The sequence below is a fragment of the Lygodium microphyllum genome, chromosome 1, assembly GCF_053477565.2.
Source record: "Lygodium microphyllum isolate KBCC chromosome 1, Lygodium_microphyllum_v1.1.10, whole genome shotgun sequence".
NCBI classification, from domain to species: Eukaryota; Viridiplantae; Streptophyta; class Polypodiopsida; order Schizaeales; family Lygodiaceae; genus Lygodium; species Lygodium microphyllum.
Genome location: NC_141135.1, coordinates 121,357,151 through 121,374,529, shown reverse-complemented (window position 1 = coordinate 121,374,529; position 17,379 = coordinate 121,357,151). Strand labels below are relative to the sequence as shown.

Genomic DNA, 17,379 nt, shown 5'->3' with positions numbered 1-17,379 from the left:
GCCACAACAGTCTTGAACTCCATTTTGGACGGGCAAGGGGTGTCTAGAACTCCACCTAGCCCACAAGCCGCTTAGGAGTGAAATACCATTTTCATGGTTGGCCTTTTCCCCAAATCGACCTTCGGCCCATGAATCAAGTAGTGCCCTTCTTGGGTTAATTTGCAATGGATCTTGGAGACGATCCACATGTGTAAAGAACATTTCCTTAATTAATTTGGTTAAGAATCAAGCACAATCAAGGCAATTAGCCTAATATCATCTTCCAAGAAAACATTAATACCATCTTCCAAGAAAACATTCCTTTATCCTCATGGCAATTTGTCATCACAGACCCCTGCCATGAATTTACCATAAAGCACAAACACTTGGAATAATCATCCAAACGACAATTCAACAACCTACTAAATGTAAAAGCATGTTTGAACAACCAACAAAACCAATTGTATTTTTCCAAACAATGTAAGAATAGATGTGATAACATTTCCATTGCATATTCACTCTCCCCCTTGGGATCTAAGAGCGATACCATGCAAAATTTACTTAACACTTCGGCTAAGACATAAGTTAGGCTCTCATACAATTATACAAGATGCACGTTTTGTTGATCGTCAACCCAATATTCTTCCCAACAAGTACAAAAGTATCGATCTTTCCTTTGACTTAGGGTTTCTTAATCCTTGAGCTCTCCACTTGCCTTTGAGGCTTGGAGTTGTTGTTTGCATCTAGCCCAATCCCGAATAGGATTGATAAACATAGTAGTTATCAGATGGATCTCAAGGCATCTTAGTTTTAATCCTTAGGATCAATGCTTATACTAATTACGCACATCATCAAGATCCCAATCTAACAAACATGGGCTATTAGTTCATGACGTTAGCAAGGTCTTGGACAACGACCTAGATTTTCTTAAAATGAATTTCCTTTAAATTTGGTTGCTTACTATGCAATCATTAGACGTGCAAGCTACAACGTACTTTCAGTGAGGTAAAAAACATATCTATTATTTATGAGAAAAGGGGAGTTGACAATACTTTGGAATCTTATATGTTGCCTATGTTGTGTATGGATTTTATCTCATAGCAACTAAATGCAATTTACTTCTCTTGATACATGCACTTTGCAAACTCTATCTTCGAGTATTTGAGATGAGATTTATCGTTTTCAATGAGCTATTCTAGTGCAGCATAGTACAGGTCTAATGCATCTCATGTGAGAATCAAAGCAAGGAGCTAACAACTTAGAAATGTATTATTTACATTCGGTACTGTGGTTGTATTGGCGGTGATACCCTCGCCTGAGGCTTTGTTGCAGATTGTGGGATTTTCATCCGCGCGTTACATTCTACACTTGGGGGCCATACTTGATCTTCCTCGCTTCTAGGTGCAATCTCTATAGGGACTTTAGTAGGCACTTGCTTGAGAAGAGGGGGGGTAATTGGGGGGAATTGGCTTGCGGGGTAGGGGACAATCTCACAAGGAAGGGGAAGAGATAGGTGTGTGCGGCCACCCTCTTAGGAGGGGAAAGGGAGGAAGAATCGTGGAATATCCTTTCTCTCTCTCTCTCTCTCTCTCACTTACCCTCTTCTCTCTCCCTCTTTCTCTCTATCACACACACACTCTCTGTCTCTCTCTTTACCTCTGCAGCATCCAGGCCTCTTATCCCCTTATGATGGGGGGGGGGGGGGGGTTATAGTAGGGAGGGAATGTATTATTGGGGGGGGGGGGCGTGGGGAGGAGGTGGAGTAGTGGTGGTGGTGTCCATCCACCACTTTCTGTTTGCATGGAGGACTGGTTGAGAGTTGGGGGGGTGGTAGGCCACGTGGCCTCCCCCCTCACCATGATCACCTTCTTCTCCTTCTTTGTGGATGGCATACTTTGCCTCGTTGGCATTCCTTCTTTCTCCCGCTTATCTCCAGTGCACGGTTGTCATCATGTGCTTCATCTCCCCCTTCCTCTGCTAGTTAGCAACATCGACAAGGGGGGAGTAGCAAAAAAAATTCAAATACTTTTAATTAAAAGGGGGGGTTCCTATACAGGGTGGGATATTACATAAGTAGAAGTGAAGAGCATGGAGAAAGAGGATATGGGATAAGGTATCAAGGCTTAGATTGTTGAGGATAAGGAATGAAATTTCTCTTTGCTTAAAAGAGAGGAGCACCATTGCAAAGGAGCACCTCACTTACATGACATTCAAGGATCAAGCACATTTGTAGGATGTGAAAAGATTAAAAGCTAGTGCACCTCATTTACTAGTTTCCTAATAAGTTGTACTTGTTTTATAATGTTAATCATATGAGGAATCAAGGGTAGGTATGGGTTTTGTAGTTTGTTTTAAGAATCTAGTATAGTAAGAGTAGAAGCATATATCGATATTGGTTATTGAGACAATAGTAAGCCTCGTTGCCCAAAATAAAGTGTTTTGAAATCTTTGCAAATTGAACAATTATCTTAGATGTATATGTAAATAAATGACTCAAATATCACACTTGTAGCTTGATTATTATAAATATTATCATAAATATCCATTGTGGTTAAAGTTGAGGGGTCCTATGTGCTTTGAAGAGATAATAATCTCCACTACTATGAGCCCATCACTTCTTCAAAGGGAGCTTATTGTAAGTTAAATTTAGGAGGCCTATGAGTTTTGAAGAGATAATGGACTTTATTAATATAAGCTTGATGAAACTGCATGCATATTACATACAATTATGGTAGCCAAGATGAGTGAAGAGACTATGTAAGATGTTGCCATGAAAATATTATGATAACAAATACACATAGTAACCAAAGTGATAAAGCAAAAACCAAACCATTGAGACTTAGGTGCACCACCCACTTATTAGAAATTTAATGACATTCCCATAACCAAGTAAATGAACAATTTGGGTAGCCTTAGGGATGTGTATGACTTCATGGATTGGTTTTAACCAAACTTGAGCATCAAAGCAATCCTTCTTGTATCTAGTAAAGGCAATGCCATTCATATTTGCTTGACAAAATTGCCAACAATTGGCAGTACATGCTAGATAAAAACATTAGATCTCATTAACAAATCTCAATTCATTAAGAGCTTTGCATCATAAAGATATAGCCATAGTTTGGTCATTGTGTTAATGAAGACCAAGCAAAACAATGGAGAGTTAATGAGGGATTACACACAAGGTGTGAAACATCATGAATCAAATCCTTGAGGAGGAGTGTTTGGTGGAGTACTACCATCTCTAAAGCTTTTGGGGTTGGAATTTAGGACACAATGATTTATGAATACTTGACAGCTAACCCCTCCCTAGATTACTTCTTTTGAAGTGGAGTCTTTGATGAGACTATGAGGATAGAAGATACATCTCTTTGAAAGAAGCCAAAGAACCATTAAAAAATGTGCATGAGCATCTTGATGCATTAAGACAAGGGTAAGTTGAATTTTTATGTTGTGAAGTTTGAAAAATAATTCCATAAATGGATGGGTGCTCTAAAGATCCTTAATGACAAAGTCATAATGGTGAGAAGAGTGCATCACAATGCATATCCATGTATAATATTTGTTGAGTGTTGTTAAAACCATTTGGGATATGAGTGCCCTTAAGACTTAGGCAAAAACATCATGTGCCATTCTACACTAAGAATAGGAACATATGGCAAAATAAATTCACCTATTTATGGGTGTTCTTGCTCCTAAGACATTCAAGGTGCTGGATAAAATGGGATCCCTAGCTTTTTCATCCCCCTTTCCAAACCTCTCAACACAAAATTACCCTTATATACAATTGTATTGCTCAATTAGAGGTGGAGATTGATGAGATATACCAAATATTTGTTGATTGAGATGAAAATGGATAAAACTTTATAATATGATTTGCGACTCGTGGAGGTGTATCTTACAATCTCAAAGTGGGAAAAGCATGTGGAGGTAGGGTTAGAAAGGAAGATATTATTTGTTATAGTTGCCAATAGCCTAATCACACCACATAGTAAGCATATTGTCCCACTAAGGCTCTTTAGAATTAAATTTCTCAATGATCAAGTTTGTGAATTTACACATCATGACCAAAGCTTAAGTGGAAGTGATTCCAAGGTCTCAAACTCTTGAAGTGACTACTCTATAAAAATAATAAAAAAATGAGAAAGGCTTGAAGAGGGAGAAAAGCTAAGGTAGTCATTGTCTCAAAACCTAATAATATACCCTATCAAGCCAAATCATAATGATGCAGTAAGAAAATTGCATAGTCTACTCACTTATACTAGATACCTTGGGGCCATGGTATATTGAAAAGAATAAATTAGACTACATGATAAGATTGGCAAGTAAGTAGAACAAAACTTAGAAGAGGCATTGTGTTGAGGTTGTCAAAACCTTAGACTTATTAACTGTTAATCATAGGTCTTTTAGGAGATCTGAACAGTTGTGAGAATGTTGTGCGATTGGTCAATGGATGTTGAGTCTCATTGATATTTAGGATTTGGAAGATGTGTAAAAATTAGTGTAGAAATGATTGAATGTAGAATGCACATGATGATTTAGAGTAGTATTTTAATGCTTATTTGAAGAAGAATGAAATCATATTCTGACTTCTTTATTATATATAAAATTTTTTATATTAGTTTCTGAACTTTTGGTAATTATGGTGCAATGCCTAATTATTTGAGTGGGGTTTGGAGGCACTTCAGATGCATTGGAAATGAATCTTCAAACTTTGCATAAAAATTTTACTTTATATTTAGGACTTTTTTCCATATTGAGTATTGCTAGTATAGTTTAATGCAAGTTGGAGAATTTTCAAGAAGGTTATGAAATATCAAATGCCTTAGTGATATTTTACTAGTGCTAATGATGATACATGATTTTGAAGAATCTTGGTAGGAGTGTGAGAAATCTTCAAGGTGCTAGAATCCTTGCATAAGGGGCATCATCTAAGGAAACTAGTTTTATTATAAACATGTCTCAAACCTCATTGAAGGTCGAATACAGATTTTGATGAATTCAACCCCCCTTATTTTATAACTTTGGTGCCTTAAATATCACTTTCTCATTATAACTTGGGGATGGGAGCATATCTTGGCTCCTTTGTAAGTACCAAGTTATGCATTGTGTATCTTTATGACAACATAATCATTTAGGCACCAAAGAACTTCTTGTTGAAATCAACCATTACTTGAGGTAGGTTTTGTCATCCAATCACTATTTGAGAGTTTATAATCCAATTACAACTTGAGACAATGGACCTCCATTAGGGCCAATGATGATGAAAAAGGATCTCTTTTAGTCTCAAGACTAAGGAAATATTTGGTATAGGAAAATAAGAATGAGCCATGTGCGGTCAATTGTACCATTTGATCACCTTCAATTTTGACCAAAAATCTAACTAGTTTTGGGGAGAGATAGAAAAAACCCCTCCAAAACCCATCACCAATGTCAAAGTTTGAGTGTCCCACTTGCTCATTAAGTATTCAACAATGAATGAAAAATTGCAAGATTTTACAAATATATTTGGTCAATTTGATATGTTATTCCACAATGGATTTAGGTTAAGCTTTTTTCTTCTCAATGGGATCAAACTATCCTAATAATAGCAATGGTAAATGAAAGTCACGTTGTAGAATTTTCTCCTCATATGATTCATGGTGTCACCATTAACAAATAATGGAAATGTAGAATGGGAGCAAGTAAAATACAAGGTGCAAGAGTGGGTTGTAATATCAAAAGGTTCTGCAATTTCATTGGAAAGGACACCTTCTCAATTTCAAAACTTTTGCTAAAAAATGGTGCACTCAAAAAGGAAGATTACAAGATTTTCTAATAAGATAAGATTAATTGGTCCTTCCATTTCATATATTTGGAGCATTTTTTCAAGGCAAAAAAAAGTATTACACAAGGATCTAGAAAAGCGTTCCAATCTACACAATCAACAAGTTATTAGGGAAGAATACATGCACGAAAGAGGGGATACATATATGAGATGTATTTAGGCCTCAACCACGTTCTCATTCAATACAATTGTCTTATCAAACTCCTCAACAAAAAAAATATAAGGGATTTCAATACATGACAACAAAAAGCATAAGGAAATTGGGTTTCATTAGATTGAAAAGACATGAAGTAAAAAGATTTGCTAGTATAGGTTTATTAGATCCAAAAGATGTTGAGAAAACATATTTAACTTTACATCTCGCATTTCGTGCACACAAGATTTTAATTACAACATCAATATTGACTTTAAAAAATGTGAGAGATCCTTCCGCACCTCCCCATTAATGAAGATGATGCATATGAAGATTTCTTTTTCATGTAGAGGGAGCTCACACTCAACCGCCAAGACCCATTGACCGCTTATTCGTTCAAGTGTTTCAAGCGAGCACTAATGGCTACCTCTCACATAGTCAATGTGCTATCCCTCTCTATGAGTGTAGTGAGCTTACCTTGATGCCCAATTGAGTTGCTTCCTCTCTCAAGCACTTCGATAGCTCCACGATTCGTGATGCGAGCTCAAGCATCCTCAAGCCTCTTCCTCCAAGCTCCATCCTCCATAGCCACACATGAGACGAGAGAAGAGAAGAGAAGAGACAAGAAGAAGAGAGGAGATGGTGGAGGGCTCACACACTCACTCCCTCACTCACTCACACTCCCTCCCTCAAGCACTCACAAGCAAGCAAGCAAGAGAAGAGAAGGAGAGAAGAAGAAGAGTCCGGTTTGCCACACACCAAAGAATGAGCTCTTCATTCACTTTTCAGGTTTATATACAAAACCCAAAATTCCTTTTGGGCGATCATCCCCTTATCCCCTTTTTTACATGACCGGCCATTGTGGCAAGGTCCTTTTTCCCTTTTCCTCTATCTTTCTTACTAATGCCCACCTACGTTTTACAATTTGCACAAGAGGGAGCATGACGCTCTTTTACGACAATTTTAGGGGCACCTTGCGTTTAAAAATGCACTTTTACCTTTGACTTGATTTTAGAGGCCGCCCTTGCTCTTTTAGTTGTTCTCCATCCTGCCTCATCCGTTGTGTTCGATTCCCTCATGGGCCACCTCTTTTAGGTAACCCAACTTGCACTTTTTCACTTTTTTTGCTTTCTTCTTGTGCTGAGGTTAACATTACCCCCCTCCTAGTTTAGTGCCAATCTCATGGCACTGATGTGGAGTGGTTGGGAGGAGAGATGGGTGTAGATAGATGGCTTTTTTGAGTTTGTATACAAGCCCTTGCATGACGAGGGATGGTATTGGGTGGACCGGTCTTGAAATTGAAGATATAGTTGGTGCGGGTCCTTCCCTGACACTGATCTTGAGTGGATCTATCCCTTGAATATGGTGTTGGAAGGATCTCCCTTCTCACCGGCCGAGGTTGTAATGACACGAGCGAAACTTGCCTTATGTCTCTTCAGAGTTCACCATTTGCACAGGAGAAAACCTGTATTCCTCATAAAATGAATTACATTATGTCTCGCACTTTCCTTGTGAGGGCCTTTCGAGGTTCTCCTTCATTCTTGAGAGAGCCTTGCTAGAATATTTGGTGCTTATCGTCATCCTTGAGAGAGCATTCTTCATCCTTTTACAAGGTGTCCCTCATCCTTGAGAGGACCTTGTCAAGTAGGTGGAGCTCCCTCTTTTTGTGAGCTTGCCTTATGTTGCACTATTCCAAATGAGATTCTTCATTCACTTTTTGATTGGGCTACCTTGGTTTGTATCTGCTGCCTTTCATCTGCATGCTGACATGTCGTATAAGATGATCTCCCTCCTAGACAGGTGCTAGTTCCAGGATTCTTGCGGCTTCGAGTTGGGGAAGGTTTGGTGATTTAAAAGGGTAGTTATGCGAGTCGATGATGATGGGGTCTCGGGGGAATCGGTCTTGGGAAGAAGTTGTTCAATTGGTTAAAGTGGTGGAGATTGGGAGCGCATTGCATGGATGATGGGGCCTTGTTTGTACCTAAAAAGAAAAGAAGGTGCACTACCTAGGGGTGCGTCTGATTTTCCATGTGGTGCATTGTGCTTGTGCTCATGGAACTGGGAGTTGGGACAAGCAAGCCTAGGTGTTGTCTTGAACTTGAGGACGTAGTTTGTGCATAAGGGAGGTGCGGTACGTGTAGCTTAGGGTGACAGTAGGCGAGTGTTACCTCCCTAGGTATATCCTGCCCTTGAGGTGCCCGAAGCATGTATAGTAGGGGATCAAAAAGGGATAGGGGGCTAGACACTGGCCGATCAAGGCCACCAGACGCGCCTAACTTGAGAGCCCCTAGGTGTAGTGATTGTGGTCTTTGTGCTACTTGCTGCGTCTTCATGTGATTTCTCCTTCCATTTCCATTCTCTTTGTTTTTCTTTTTTTTGTTTTGTAATTTCTTGCATTTTATTTATTTCTTTTTTTTTCTCCCTTTTTTTTGAGTTACATAGTCATGACAAAAGTTATTCTTCATCATCGGAGTGAGGTGGAGATGGGGGCCTAAGAGATTTATTCAAGAATTACCCACTCTGCAAGTACCCTTTGAGGTTCAGGCAGACATGTAGAGTGGTCGTAGAAAGAAATGGATGATTGCAATGTGTAAAGAGGCTATCATTCATATCTTCAAGGAGGAAAGAGAAAAATGAAGGTAGAAGAGTAGCTCGCATCATCAATCGAGTCATGGCGTAGTTGTCTATGGCATTGTGATCAAAATAGGGGGTTGGAAGGCCGTGTTCTTGTTTTTGGAGTGGGATCTTGTCTAAGTAGTATTCTAAGTAGTCTAAGGTAATTACATGTGGTGATGGAAGTAGGGTCGGGGCAAGAGGAAAAATCATTTACAAAACATACTATAGAGTCCTCCAAATCTTCGGGTGTGAAGACAAGGGCCTCTTCAGGCTTAGTACAATTAGCATTGTAGATTATAGGGAAGTTGTATCAGCTGTGGACACTGGAGTCAAAATCCACTCCTACTCTTCGAGGGTATGGCATGAATGTTGGGTTGTTCCATTTGAAGGGCAGGGTGTTACAAAATGCTAGCCAACTATCCATATTTACATCATAGATGCACCTTATCCATGTGGGTTGGCACTCATAAGCCAGACACAGATCTAAGCACTTCAAAAACTTTATCTTGCCAGAACTCGGCATGCTAGCCACTTCTCCCCGAGTCTCCCTCTAATGTTAATCACTTCTTCCACCGCCTTGATTAGTAGAATCCTATGCAAGTTTGCGGGAAATCAAAAATTAAGATCGAAGGGTTTTTAGGTTGTCTCTTGTTGTTTCCACATTATTAGGTCAGCGTGGAAGCTTGCTGGGAAATCTTCTTGACTTGGTGAGATGGATGTAGATGGCCCCATAGCCAATTTAGCACCCAGTCTCCTTCGTGCTTCCTCCACCATCTGCTTTCTCTTTTCTTTGATTGCAATTTTTCTTTCTGTGGGAGCATCTAGTTGTTGCTGATCTTCTAGCCGTGGAGGGAAAGGAGGTTGTGGGACTAATTCTTCATCTTGAGGTCCCAACTCAAAGCTCAGTCTAGCCCCTTCTCATTGTTGGTCTCCTTGGGATGCTTCCTTTGCAAACCCTATTGCACTTATTTCTTATGGTGTCAAGCCTGCTTGTAATAGATATCTTTGTTGCTCTTCAACGGTTAGGCTGACTCCCACAAGTTGTGGTGGTATCTGTAGGCATGCTCATAGGGCTCTGCGTGCAATCCCTAGCTTCTTTTTAATGGCATCCACTATCTCTTCTTCCTTTTTCTGAGTGATGTCCAACAAGGAGTTGAGGAAGGCGTATTGGAGCCCCAAGAGGAACACCAAGGAAAAGGGAATTCTCTTGCAAGAAAATCTATCTTGTAACATCAACAAGCTTGTTTATCATGTTTCATATGATCACAATGAAGAAAAGAACAGCAGGCACAACAAATCTTCATGCAGCATCATGTAGATCTCCCACGGATTTAATAGAATCAACTATATTCTTCAATATCTTCACAAAATCCATCAATAGAACAAAGAAAGCAAAGGAATACACCATCTTTGAATGGAAATACATCACATAGTATTCATCTTCAATATCTTCATAGTCTTCTCTCTCAATCTCTCATATACAATCACTCTGTTTGAGTAGAATTGGCTATCTCTGACTCTCTCTCTCTCTCTCTATCAATAATACATCATATCCTCACTACAATCTCTCAAAATCACTCTCAATAATCCTTCTTAGGTCGTGGATACCCCTCCCAAGAGGTATGTCTGATATGAAGAGTCACCAGAGCCACTACAGTGTCTTTTCATAGCTCACTACTGTCACTTCACTCTAGTCTTCACTTGAGTCTTCAGCAGCTACTTCTTCCACTTCTTTCAGCTCTTTTGCACTTGTATTCACCTCTTTCCAAGGCTAGAAAACTTTCCCAAAGTCACACATACATTCCACAGAACACTTACAGAAGCATACAGAACAGTCTACAGAACAGTACCAGAACAGCTACAGTAGAGAACAGAACAAAGACAAAACAGAAACAGAAGCTCTACAGAAGACCTACAGAAGGTCATCAAAACTACATAACTCATTCTCAAACCATTCCAAACTCTCACAAACTATTCAATAAACTTTCACAATATCTCATTCTTCATCAATCAATACTCCATCCCTCCTTACAGAAGACAATTAGAACAAAACAGACCAAAACAGAGCAAAACAGAAGGTATACAGAACCATTCAGAACCTATCAGAACATCACAGAACCACCAACAAACATCATGATCTTCCAAAACACCATCATTATAATCCAAAACACTCTCAAACCACTTCTAAACCAATCAATCATCTCATAAAATCAACCATTCAGCTCTCAAAAACAACAAAAATCAGCCAAAAAACAAGTCATTTCAACACTCAACATATCCCCACACTTAATAAGGAAGCGTCCTCGCGACCCAGGAAAAAGGGAATACAAGTTCAGTTGAAAAGCTCAACTTTGATCTTCAATATCTTCTCAAAAAAAAATCCATCCACCACGACCCCAACTTATAACCTGTTTCTGATAGAATAATACAAAGAAAGGAAAACTCTTTATACATTAACACCTCTTATCAAACTAAAAATCACAACAAATTTGTAAAGGATATAAAAGTTTGCTTCTTTTTCATCAGCATCAGCTTCAATTCTCCAACCACGACCCCATCACCACAATTTTCCAAAACGTAGCTCGTACACGAAATTCCATAGGAAACCACCACATTCGTTTGACATAAATGAACTCACAACACAAACACTAATACACAACACAACCATCTGAATGACTCCTTCAAAAAGAGAGTTGTTCATTAAAAAGCTTTCACCATACATTGGAAAGGTATCAATGAAGATGATCCCTCTTAAAAGATTGATGTTGTCAGAAACGATCCATAGATAAGGATTCATCTACAAAGTTTTTAGGAGGATTTTGAAAAAATTGGAGACAGCACATCCTTTCCAACAGGACCAAGTATCTGCTAGGCAAACAGAGGGCATGAAAATACAGTATCTCCAACTGTTGGGAATCAATGCTAACATTGACATTCATGCACAACTTTGGAATAGGCTTAGAATCATTATGAGAGTGTCTATGCATATACGCCAGGTACCAAGCAAAGTGAGCAGTTAATCTCACTGAGGGATCTGCAGACTGTGAATATTGCTGGGCAAAATGAACATAATTCTGATAAGCTTGACTGGAAGCTGTCCATTCTCCTGGAATTACTGGCCAATTGATCTGCGGTCCTGTAAGGCAATCATCCGAACTCCATCCCCTTCTTCTGGAAATCTGAGTATCAAACCCGTCACAGTCACTAACCAACTGAGGTGGTTGAGATATAGAAGTGTTAGGAGAGGGTAGTGGAATAAGGGAAAGTGGATGAAGGGAAGGATATGAAAAATCATAAAAGGAAGAAAAGGTTAAAGAAGGAGTGGCAGAAATTTGTAAGGAATCACTAAGGAATGGTGTTAACTGATAAATAGGAAATGTGGAGGGTACATTAATGGATGGTGAAGAACAGGGTGGAGAAGCGGAAAATACCCTATCCTCAATAAAGGAACAATAAGTGAAAATGGGAATTTGAGGGAAAGATGAAGGTTGGAAAAGAAGGGGTAAAATAGTGGTGGAATTAGATTGACAAAGGGAAAGATATATAGCATAGCGGTGAGCCATTTGTTGGTAATAAAGGAGGGTAGGAACAGAAGGTCCTAAGAGAGATAGTCTATGATAGGCATCAAAGAAGGTAGCATCAAACGGATTATGTTTGGAAAGATAGGTTAAGAGATCCATCCTCAGTTGATTAGTACTCTGGGAAAAGGTAGGAGGTGTGTTTTGTCTTTGATTGAGGACCACCGAATCAATCATGGGATGCCACGAATTATCTTGACAATCAGTCACTTTGGAGGAATAACTTTGAAACATGTCAGCTATGCACAACTCCAAATGATTGACATACAAAACAGCCTGTAAGACCACATCCCCAACATACCATGCCATATCTACCTCATCTGGAATTAACAAATCTCCTCGGAGATACATGTATGACATCAACATGGTGTCTGGCGTGACAGAATCTTCAAAGACCATTCTGACTACCTCTGTCAACAACTCAGCAGACCAAACCCCACTCCAGCCATCCTCTGGAAAAGGTAAATCCATCGTGGAAAGCTTCATATAGAAAACCAACTTTTGTAAGTGGTAGTGGACAAAGAAAGAATGGTCGGGTAGAACATATTCCTGAAACTGCTCAAAGGTAGACCATAATAAGTCCATTCTGGACTGCAATCTTTCCACTTTATCTTGGAATAGAGGGCACAAAGTAGCCTATCTCTGAAGAGCAGCCAAGTCCTGCTGTGAAAGAGAAGGAATCAATGGAACAGGAGGGCTTGGAGGAACAGAGCGGGACTTTGCAAGTTGATCTTGCAACTACTGGATTTGGGAGGCTTGGTTGGCCACTGTGTCATTAGCAATCTGTAAAGCTGAAAGTTTGTCATCTAAGATAGCGTGGAATTCCTTCGCTTCTCTGGACATCCTCTCCTTCTCTGCTGAAAGGCTAGTAACTTGGGATTGAGCCTCGAGTAACTGGGTCTTCAATGAAGAAATCTCATCGCTTTGGGTGGCAACCAGTTGGGTTTGCTGTTCCATTTGCTTAAATAAATCTGCTAGGGTATCCTTAGCAGAAGCTATCTCAGATGTTGCCTTATGCAACTGGTCCTTGGACTGCATGAGCTCTTCATAAAAAGACGCGTACAGCTGTTGAACACAGGCTGTCACTGACAACTCAATGGAACTTTGAATATCCTTGCAGAGGAAAGGAATGGCATCTCCTGAAACTAGATTGTTCAGGGAGGGAACTGAGATGTCCAATGATCCTTCTCGATGTGCTCGGAACAGGTCATTGCAAGTGAGATACCCAGGGAGTTCACTGCCAGAAGTAGCAGGGATAGGCACTGAAGGAAGTACAGAAGGAGCTTTATCCGCTACCCTCTTCAAGCGTTTGCGCTGTATGACCAGGGGAGGCGGAGAATCATCATCCTCTATGTCAATGGGTTCTGACTCTTCTGAAGGTGGAGGAGGAGGTAATGGATCTGATGGAGGAGGTGGAGGCACAGTCTTCTGTAAACCTGAATAGGTCAAGAAGGCAGACAAATATGATCCATATGTAACATTGGTAACATTACCCCTGGTGACTTTAACAAAATGCTGATCCATTTTAGTGAGGAGGTAAGTGCTCCAATCAATAGCAACTCCTTTCAGCACCATCCTGGAAGCTGTGAAAAGCTCTTTGGACAAATAATGGGATGGCGTTTTGGCAGGCATAAACCTGTCTTGAAGGAACTGACAGAGCGTCTTCCATACGGGATCAGTGATCATAGAAAAGGAAACTCTTGAAGAGTTTATCACCTTCTTAACATCGAGGATTTCCCTTGTCTGCTTTTGCAACAGCTTCAGAATCTCTTCATTAGAGAAGAGCTGACGAGTGGTCACAAAAGGTTCTCCTTTGAAGGGTAAAGACAGAGCCTTCCCTAAGCCTCGAGGTGTCAAAGTCATAGACATTCCTTGGACTACGCCTGTCTTCTTGCTGTAAGAGGCCAGGAACTCATCACATAACGACGGATCCTCTGGAAGCAGGGAAAAGGAGTGGCCACAAAAGCAGCAAGTCCCGCCTTCGTGAGGGGCTCAAAAGTAAGTAGGGAAGAGTAATCCCTACTAACTAATGGGACGTACTGGATAGGGGGAGGAGCATGAGAAGGCGCTATTCAGATGGTTACACACACACCACAAACACAGACAATCAAGGAGAATGCCTGCAAAGCAACAAACAAAAACCAAGGATAAGAGAATAGGCAATAAAACGTGACACGACCAACTAACCCCAAGCAAACCACATCCTAGAAAAAAAAATCGACATGACCTTGAGACAAATGCGACCGAAAGCTTCATGCGATGCATCAGACAAATACCCAGAACCCCGTATCAGGCAACAAAAGAAAAAAAACTGCATACCGTACCCGTAACCGTAACTAAGACAGGAAACCAAAATAAGACCACATCCGACACATATCAAAACTATATCTGTGATAAACCAAGACTGGACCATGGAAAACAACTATAATGACCGCGCATACCCATCCCACGAAACGATTCATTAAAAAGGGGAAGTAAGTGCAGTGAAGGGGGAATTAATTTAATGAAGGGTTGATTTTAATCAATTATTAAAAAATGGGTGAATTTTTATTAGGTGATAAACCTTAGCAAGAAAACGACGATTCCTTATTATAAATTAAATTACCAATTATTAGGTGAAGCAGTGCAGTTATTCGATTCCCGGACTTCGATTCCCGACTGGGTCTCTAAATGCAAGTTCATTGATTACAAATTAAGGTGATGTGGAGCGCTTTTTTGCCAGCGCGTGCTCATGTGATGGATGGTTCATTTTAATTAAAAATTAAAGTGCCTCTGTAGCGCACGTAGCGCGTGCTAAGTGAACGACGGGTTTATTTTAATTAAAAAGAATGTGTATGTTGAGCGCGAATGCGCGTGGAACTGTGGGTGAATAATGAGTTCATTTTAACAATTAATTTGTGATTAATGGGGAAATAAAAATAAATAAAGCACATAAAATAAATACCTGGAAGGGGTGTGTATGTAATGCAGAAATGCGCACTCTTCAATCCAAAAAGATCTGGATTTTTTCGCTAGACGGTTAGTTGGTGTGTTGATAAAAAATGTTTTATTGATTATTGTATTGTATTTTTAAGGAATTTAGGGAGGAAATTAAATATTATGATAGCTAAGAAAAAGATACCAAAAATAAATAAAAATGTGAAGGAAAGTGTGAGAAATTTTTCAGAAATTAATTTGGAATTTTTTAGCATTTTAAATGAATTTTTATAATATTTTTGGGTATTTGGAAAGATTTGGGAATTTTAAAATGGGCAAAAATATATTTGTTCCGAAATTTACAGGTTGAGAAAAATATGGCCATGGATTGCAAAAATAAAAGGAAAGTTTTCTAGATTTTCTGTAATTTTTCAGAATGTAAAGTGGTTTTTTAATTATTTATTTATATTTTTCAATGTTTTTGTGTGTTTTTTATTTGTTATTTAAATGGAAAAAAGGATTTACGGGTGTGTTAATTAAAAAGCTGGGAAAAATACCCAGCAACAGGCTGTGTGACAGCTGCGTGGCAACAACGGACTAATGATCTGCCACACTTGATCCCGCACAAGCACACGATCAAGCACGAACAAGCACCCACATGCGCGTGCGCATCCGTTGCGGGGGATCACGGACTGAAAATAGGGCGGCCAGTTGCTGCGTGCAATGGGTTATGGAAGGGGTTTCGATAACTCGCAGACAATGGGGGGAACAAAGGCATTAGTGGGGGTTACGGGGGGGTGGTGTGAAAGGGTGGTATAGTGGGGGTAAGTGGGTTTGCAGTGGGGGGGGATGGGGGTTTAGAAGGGGGGAAAGTGAGGGAATGGTGGGAATGGGGTTAGAGAGGGTTGGGGGGTGTGAACAGGGGCCTAGGTGGGGGGTGGGTTTGATGGGTGGGAAGGGGGGTTAGTGGGTTTGCAGGTCTGGTTGCAGGGGGGAAAGGGGGTTTAGGTAGAGGGGTTCAGCGGGTTGGGAATGGTGGGGGGGAAGGGGGGTTAGTGGGGGGTTAATGGGGGGTAGTGGTGGGTGGGTGGGAAGGGGGGTTAGTGGGGGGGTTATGGGAAGTGGGAAATGGGCACGTGGCAGGGAAGTCAACGGGACATGGAGGATGGCACGATGGCGGGGGCATAGGGCACAGGGCGGCCAGGCAGGGCGCAGGACGGTGACGCGATGGCGTCGTCAGCAGCAGGCGCACAGGGTGGCGCCTCGTCAGCGAGGAGGTGGCCACGATGGCTACAGCGGCGTGGGAGGCGGGCACAACGTGGGGCAGGGCGCCAAGTGTTAGAGGCACAGGGTGCTGACACAGTCGGCGGGGAGGACGTCACGACGGCGGCGGCGTCCATGAGGCGGCTGCAGAGGGCAACGGGGCACGCAGAGGCGGGGCGGGGTGCTGCACGGGGGGGCCCACAGGGTGGTGACGGCGAGAGAAGGGGGGAAGAAGAGGGAGGAGGAGGGAATAAAGAAAGGAGGAAGGAGGGAAATGGGAGAAGATGGGGGAGGAGGCGAAGGAGAGGAGGGGAGCAGAGGAGGAGGGGATGGAGAAGAGGGTGGAGAGGGAGGAGGAGGGGATGGAAAGGAAGGACGCAGGACAGGGAGGGAGAAGGAGAGGAAGGAAACGGTTGGGGTAGGGAGGGGTCGTGAGAGGGGAGGGAGGATAGGGAAGGGTGAGGGGTAGGGGTAGGGGTAGATGGGCAGGGACAAGGGAAAAAGGGGGGTGGGCAGGGTCAAGGGGTGGGGGTAATAGGGGAGGGGGCCCATGGGGGGGCCATGGGTTGGGTAGGGGTCAAGAGGGTAGGGGGTAGGTGCCCATGGGGGGTGGGCAGGGCCAAGGGCGCGTATCCCCGTCCCGCGCACGTGCGCGGGGCGGGGTAAAAAAATTTACCGTGACGGAATTGAAATGACGTTGGGATGACGGTACGGGTTATGCGGACACGACCGGGACACGTGGAGACGCGTAAAATCGAAAAAGGGCGCGTTCACGCGCAAAACGGGCGCGCGAATACACGTAAAAATAAAGAAAATTTAATAACACAAAATCCGGACGTCAAAACGAAATAGCGTAAAAACAAAAAGTGGGCAGGACGGCAGGCGAAAGAGAAGAAAAATATAGGACGAAGATTCCAGGAGGGGTAAAGGGCGGTCACGTGCAAAAAACCCAAAAAACGAACAAAAAACGCAATTAAAAATTAATATCGAAAGATCCATGCATCGGAATGAGGTGCAGAAAAAAGAAAAATTGTGTAGAAAGATGTGCCTGACAATTCTATCACCTCAAA

General features: G+C 41.5%; 1 non-coding gene across 1 annotated transcript; it reads right to left on the bottom strand.

The window, feature by feature from the left end:
• Positions 1-10,879: 10,879 nt before the first annotated feature.
• On the bottom strand, positions 10,880-10,949 carry LOC148041616 (small nucleolar RNA SNORD36). The gene has a single exon (XR_015692626.1). It is a non-coding gene; the product is annotated as a small nucleolar RNA SNORD36 (small nucleolar RNA).
• Between the last annotated feature and the right edge of the window lie 6,430 nt (positions 10,950-17,379).